At 41.3% G+C, this 7,500-nt stretch overlaps 1 protein-coding gene across 1 annotated transcript in view; it reads left to right on the forward strand.

Annotated features, from left to right (window-relative positions):
• The window catches only part of wnt5b (wingless-type MMTV integration site family, member 5b), a 79,069-nt gene that overhangs the window by 24,812 nt on the left and 46,757 nt on the right, over positions 1-7,500 (forward strand). The window lies entirely within an intron of this gene.

Raw genomic sequence — 7,500 nt, forward strand, 5'->3', positions numbered from 1 at the left:
GGTAATGAGAGATGGTAGGAAAGGAGGAGACTGTCCTGTAAAAGATGAGCCCATAGGTCGTCTGTGCAAGCAGCTTATTACGACCCATCGTTACATTTTATTGTTAGATGACCTCTAGCATCCAGGTGACATAGTATATTTGAAACTGGTGGTCGACGTTGTTTCTTTTAATCATGACCATTCCATAACCTTAACTGTGTGTTTATTATTCTAACCGTGATAGCAAAGGTCTTCCTAACCCTAACCCACACCAGGGTCTTTTTTCTAAACCTAACCGAGTAGTTATTATTATAACCTATTATTATAACCATGACAATGAATAATAAGCACTCTGCTTGTTTATTATTGTAACCATAACAACAAAGGTCCAGTGCGCCTGCTGCCGTGGGGGCGCTATTTCAGGAGATGCTCCGATGGGTTGTATATGGTAGGAAGGAGGTGGGGGAGATTTGAGGGGGAGGTGACGAGTATCAACTGTCATGTTTACACATGTATGGGAGGAAAGGAGAGGAGAGGAGAGGAGAGGAGAGGAGGTCACAGAGGTAGACTAGCACTATAAGTGGTGACAGGACAGTGTTACCACAAAAATCAATAGGCCTGTCTACACTATGGCCATGTGTGTGTGTGTGTGTGTGTGTGTGTGTGTTTGAGTGTCTGTATGTGTGTGGTTGGCCAGTGAGTCTGTGCTTAATTGAAGTCCTGTGTCAGCACCATAGTAACATAGACTATTGGATGTTCACTACATATATTAACATACTTTCACCTCTCTAACACAGCTTTCTGTTCTTTCGTTCACATCTCCTTTTCTTCTTTGTTTTTTTTTTGTATCCTTTTTTTTTAGGTTCAGGTTAAGGAGAAGAAGGGAAGTAAGGGGTGCCTGAAAGAGGGGATACTTAAAACACCCAGTATATTAGGAATATAATTTCTATCGTGGCAGAGTGTGACATGCAATGGACTTGTAAGATTGTTGTTGTTGCACAGCACATAGGTGCCTTTAGAGGTTCTTTAAGAGGACACTGCATTTTCTTATTGCCAAAAAATCTATCGGCCCTTTTTGCCTTAACAGTCTGCAAAACTGAGGAGCCCCGGGAACTAAATGCAATAGCTAAAAGTCCATTTTAGCCATACATGTTTGCATTATCACCACATTAGAGAGACTGTGATTAGAAAAATTTGATTTATGGTGGATTGATAAGGGACGGCTTTGTCTGAGACGCAGAGTGGTGGGATTTGTAATTTATTGTTGTGTGACTGTGTGATATTTTGCTGGATGATTTAAAGTAGACATTCAGATGTAGAATGTCAAGATACTTTACTTCAAATTGGCTAATGTCTGTCTGCTCACTCATTTGCTCTGTGGCGAACCAACTTTTTTAAACTTTATTTCTTGGCCTGATCTGGTGATCAGCTACAAAACTTTGTTAAGATTTAAATAGATTACAAGGGATTCCGATCCTTAGTGTTAATATTGATACTAGCAACATTCAGTGCTTGCTTACAGACAGAGTGTTGTCTTGCAGTCTGGCAGTCTTGTGTTTGGCCAGTTGGCAAAGTCCAGTACTGCAAACTCCACCCAATAGTTCCTGGACCTTATCATCAGTATCGTAAGTATCATAAGTTTTTAAGGTGCAGAAACTGTGACCCAGGAACCAAAACTAGAACTAGGTCCCAGCAACCAAAATGCAAGTAACGTTCCTGAGTTCCTAATAAGGTCCTTGGGTTCCTGGAAATGTTTTTGTCATTGGTAAATAAAATGCCATAGGGTGCCTTGGTGTGTGCCTTAGTTCTGTCTCACCGGCTTTTGCCCGTTTTGACCGACCCATTGTGTGCCCTGACTCCTGCTTGCCTTTGACCCTCTGTAAAATTGCCCTTTGACAAAGGAATGTTCGTTTTCTCCACCTGCTCAGTCTCCGGCTTTGCTTTTTGGCACCAGATCTGTACTTATTTGTTCCGACTCGCTTGCTGCAGCCGAGTTCTGTTCTCCCCTCACCTTTTTCTTATTTGTCGATCTTGCATTTTCAGTTATGGAATGAAATATGGATAGATTTCCTTCAACAAGACAATTCCCTGCTGATGTAACCATATGTCAAGGACATAAAACAAGAAATTTAAAATACACACAGGGACAATAAGGATGAAGAATGAGGTAAAGGACTTCGGCTGGTTGTATATGAAGTCTAAAAAAGCTCTCAGTCACGTGTAGTGTGTGTGCGTATGTGTGTGTGTGTGTGTGTGTGTGTGTGTGTGTGTGTGTGTGTGTGTGTGTGTGTGTGTTTCTGTGAGGTTGATCAAACTGCTCTATTGTCAGAAATGGCTCTGAAGAGACAGCTTTTGTGACAAAGACAGAAAGAAAGAGAAGCAAGGGAAGGAGGAAAGAGTTTTGATGTAACATTCATTCATAACATGCACTGTTCATATAACATTTATGCCATAGTGAAGAACACTGAAACATAAACTGGAATAACAAAGAACGAGAAGGAGAAGAAAAACAGGCATTTGTTTCAAAGTGTTTCTCTTTTTGTTCCAACTTTCGTCCATCTTTTCTCTTTCTTTCCAATCACTCACTCTTCAAAATTTTCTTCTAGTTTCCCCCTCCTTCATTCTTCTTTGGCTTCTTCCCTCCCTCATCACCCTCCTTGCCATCCATCTCTCAGCCTCTCTTTCACTCTGACTCCCCCTCTTTTCTCCCTGCTTGTCACACACAGACACACACAGACACACCACACATACACACACACACACACACACACACACACACACACACACACACACACACACACACACACACACACACACACACACACACACACACGAAGGCATGCTGACACTTAAACTAAGTGCACTCACACACACCCTATTCCCTTACTCCCTCCTCTTACCACCCACACAGAAACGAGGACACATACAGGCCACAAAACACACACAGGCACACACTGTTACACACGCACACACACACACACACACATACACAGGACCCCCTCACACACAGAGAGTACTTTCAGCACTTTCTTCTTTACCATACTCAGCAAGATCAGATGTCAACTCAACTGACACAACACACAGAGGGGCTGTATTTTTCTTTTCACCACGCTCTGTTTCCTCATCCTACTTACAGAATATATGCATTTTTAAAAACCCTCCTACACACACAGACACACACGACACACAAACACACACACACACACAGTGAGAAATGCTGAATGGCAGGGTAACCTCTACACACAAGCGCCATGAAAGGAAACAGATGAAGAGACAGATATTTAGGGGAGCCAGAGAGAGGAGGTGGGGCTAAGAAGAAGGAATAGAGAGTGAAAAAGAGGGTAGGAAAAGAAAAGATTATACAGCGATGAGTAAGGAAAATATATACTGACAGTTCAGTAATTGAAAGATAAAGACATGATAGCCCAACCTTTAGCTACACATGTAAGCAAAGAGTATCTATGTGAGCATGTATGCAAGACATATACAGCTCTGTATTCAACACACACACACACACACACACACACACACACACACACACACACACACACACACACACACACACACAGAGCGAGTGAAACATGAATAAATGATTTTCATGCACTGACAAAACCACCAACGCTCTCACACATACACACACTCAATGTGTGCTCACATGCTGGCAGCAAACGCATTACACAGCACACACACGCACATACAATTAAATTACATGCATATTGTCATGCAGGCAGCATGCAATGACATGGACATGGACACACGTGCAGAAACATGCACTTTTACTGATATGAAAGATGTTTTGACTTTACACAAATATATGCGCTTGTCATAGTCACAGAGACAGTACATGGAATTGGACTACACAGACAGTGTATATAGCCTACATAGACATGTCTGCATACAGACTAAAGCAAACTATTCTTTACCCTTTATACACTTAAGTAAATCTGCAGTTATAATAAGATTTGGGCCACTATAAGTATAGACAGTTGATGAAGACTTTTCCCATCCAAGTGTGCATGTATGTTGGCAGTATGGACATTTTTTCATGGATACACACATTTACATACACACACATAATAGTGCAGACATGTTGTTTTGTTATAACATCAATTTAGTTGGATTTTAAAGGATATTTCAGTTTTATTATAACTTGGGTCTTAACTCCCAAGAGAAAAAAAGACAAACTCCAAAATTACTACCCAAACTATCCAGGGTTTACAGATTGACTTTTTGGTTCAGCTGTGACCCACCATGCTTGCCGTAGCTGCGCAGCACGCAGTTTTGCTATGCAATGAAGGATTATACCCAACATTATGCAAAGCATTCATTTCAATTTTACCTCTAAATAAATTGGTTTAGATTATCTGGCTAAACTGTTAGTTTGTCCATAAATGTCTGCCGTCTGACTTATTTTTAGCATTTGTACCATGCTTCCACATCTCAGCATTTACTTTGGTGAGAAAAATTTTAACATTAACACATAGAAATCATGGCCAAAAAAAAATGTATAGCTCCAACAGTAATAAACCGGAGTAACCCTTTAAGAGCATATATGCTTGTCCTTGCTCTTATGTTGTGCAGTAAGCTGCAGTAGCAGCTTAAGTTCCATGCTCAAGGGCACAGTGACAGTAGCTGGCAAGGGAAAGGAGAGTGGTTTTCATTCATTCACCAGCAGCCTCCCAGTGAAAACCGCACAACTCTCACCTTTAGGCAACCACTGCCCCTGATATATATTTAAGCGCAGGCAGCCTTCAGCTACACACACACACACACACACACACACACACACACACACTCACACACAGGGTAGCGCGGCCCCACACCATGTGTATGAGCCACATTTGGCTCTGTCCTCATGTCTACCATACGGTTGATTCCTCCCCGCTGTGCACACCCTGCAGGCCAAACACACAGCACTCTGTGTGTGTGTTTCTGTTTGTGTGTGAAAGGGGGAAAGAGAGAGAGAGGGAGAGAGAAATGGAGAGAGGGAGCATGAAAAAGAAAGAGAAGGAAATAGATATCCAACGGACCAGGACAGAGGGAGAAGACAGAAATATAATTTACCAGGAAGCAATATTTCAGAGTAAAAATGAAATATTTTCACTCTTAAATTGTTAATAATGCTCTTCCTTGTGGGACAAATTCACCCGTATATGCTACACGAGCTCTAGGCTGTAGGACATGGATTTGTTGTAAACGGGATATGTTATATAGTTTCGGTGAAACAAAGTGACGGAAATTGCATTTTCCTACTGGCATATGATTTGATAGGCCCCTTTGTGTCTTTTCACTGATTTTGATCTTGGGAAATGTTTAGCAAAGTGACTATTGCAGCAGAATATCAACCTCCAAAGACTATTGTAGCCTAAAAATTATTTTTAATAAGCATGAGACTCCATGTCGCTTTGACAGATGACTGGGAAACAGATTGTAATGACACTAGTGACACCACTAGTCCAAACCAAGGTAGCTAAATTCAAAGTTGCATCTTTTCCTCTGTAATTTGGACTTTCAGCAACACTACACTGTCATTTTCAAATCTTCAAAAAGTGATAATGACTTTGGTCTGCTCAAACATTGTCTGTGCTGTATCAGAAAGGTGAAGAAACCGAATGTCTAAGAGACCTCTCATTTTGAATGCCAGTATAGCCAGCCATACAATACATATGTTGTCATTAACTTGTATTTATGTGGTGCTGCACATAAAATAGTAAGTTGATCACTGGACTCACAGGATTGACAGAATTTCTGTTCATCTTTGTTAAGTAGTAGCATTTATAATCTGAGATCAAATTATTGTTTAATACTTGAAGCAATAAAATATGTCAATAAGAATTTCTAAATTGTTATATACCGAAGCACAATGCAGGTGGTAAACAGAATCGGATGGTTTTGCCATTATAATGGAGATGGACAACCTGAAAAAACAAGTGAAAATGAATTGTTTTTACATCTAAACAGCATTTTCAGACTTAAACTCAAATCATACATTTCTGTCAAACTAGGATCCACATGTAAATGTGGATCATCTGCCCATGTCTGCGAGGATCCTCTGAAATTCATGGAAACAAATGTATGACCATACATGTACCATACATTCTGACTGCACATGTGTGAACACCTCCGCGTAGGCAACACCAAATGTAGTATAAACAGAACCCATGTGCATCCTCTGTCCATCCTGCTGTCTGCGTCCATGTCCATTCTGTATATCAGGACCTTAAACCAGATTATCTGAGACTCAGCACAGTAACCAGGCTGTGTCTGTACCACTGCTGACCAGATGTTGTCTGTGATGCACAACTTTTTAGTTTTCAGCAGAAAAATGAGGAAGAAGATATTTAGCCATTTTCTTCTAATTTATTTATTTGCATTTCAGTGCGGACAGAGAACTCTCAGTAAATTTACTCCAAAATGCTGGTGAAGACATCACCTGTGTGAAAACCTTGACAGGTTGAGAAACGGTATAAACTATTATTCACACCTTGCCTAATACATTACAAGAATAACATACTGCAAATAATTTTATATGCAGGTCCTTGTGTAGGCAAAAGAGAGCAGTGTATGTTGAAAAGGCTAGAGAAAGCAAAATCAAGATGCTAAGATACACAAATCTGGGGGAGAGAGAGGGAAGGGAGGAAGAAAGAGTGATGGGGGATAGACAGCAGTCTCTGTGAACCTGCATAGACAAGCTCAGTCAGGCTGCTTCGGTGAGAGAGAGGGAGAAAAAGCAAGGATGTTTTGACAGCTCTGAGCCATCACAGCAGCAGTAGGCAGGCTGTGTGTGTGTGTGTGTGCGTGTGTGTGTGTGTGTGTGTGCGTGTGTGTGTGTGTGTGTGTGCGCATGTCTATCTCTGTGTGTGCAGGTGTTCGTGTGTCTGTGCGCGTACTGTATTTGTGTATGTGTTTGTGTGCATGGACACGAAAGACTAAAGCCAGAGACAGACAGTGACGTTTCTTCTGATTCAGAGACGTACACAAATACATACACAAAATAAGGAGTCTAGCACAGAGCCTGAAAAAACAGAGACTAGATCTTTGTGTGGTGTATGGAAATATGGGTAACATATTGATATATGTCACCAGGTCCCATCATGCATCATTCTGGTCATGACAGGTAAAACCTTCTCATTAGAGGGCTGTTGATAAGCTTACAATGTGTTCAGATTTTTATTGGTAATTTAACCTTTTCACATTATTTCCCCTCCCTTCCATCATTGTAAATTAAGACAGAACAAGCAGATATACTCTTTATCAGCCTTGCCCTGCTTCACCTTCACACACTTCCACAAAGTCACACTTAGAGCTGCGCTGAACAAACACTCTACTGGAGCTACCACTGAGTGGCTCAGGAGCAGTTGGAGGTGCGGTGTCCTGCTCAAGGGCACCTTGACTTGACCGTATGTGTTTTTTTCTCCTTTTATTTGAAGGAGGAGAGTGGCGTTCACCTCAACTGCACTTTCCCAGCCATTGTAGGGGCCAGCACTGTTGACCTTCAAGTCACAAACCTGCTGCTTTTTC

The sequence above is a fragment of the Xiphias gladius genome, chromosome 2 (genome assembly GCF_016859285.1).
Source record: "Xiphias gladius isolate SHS-SW01 ecotype Sanya breed wild chromosome 2, ASM1685928v1, whole genome shotgun sequence".
Taxonomy (NCBI): Eukaryota; Metazoa; Chordata; class Actinopteri; order Istiophoriformes; family Xiphiidae; genus Xiphias; species Xiphias gladius.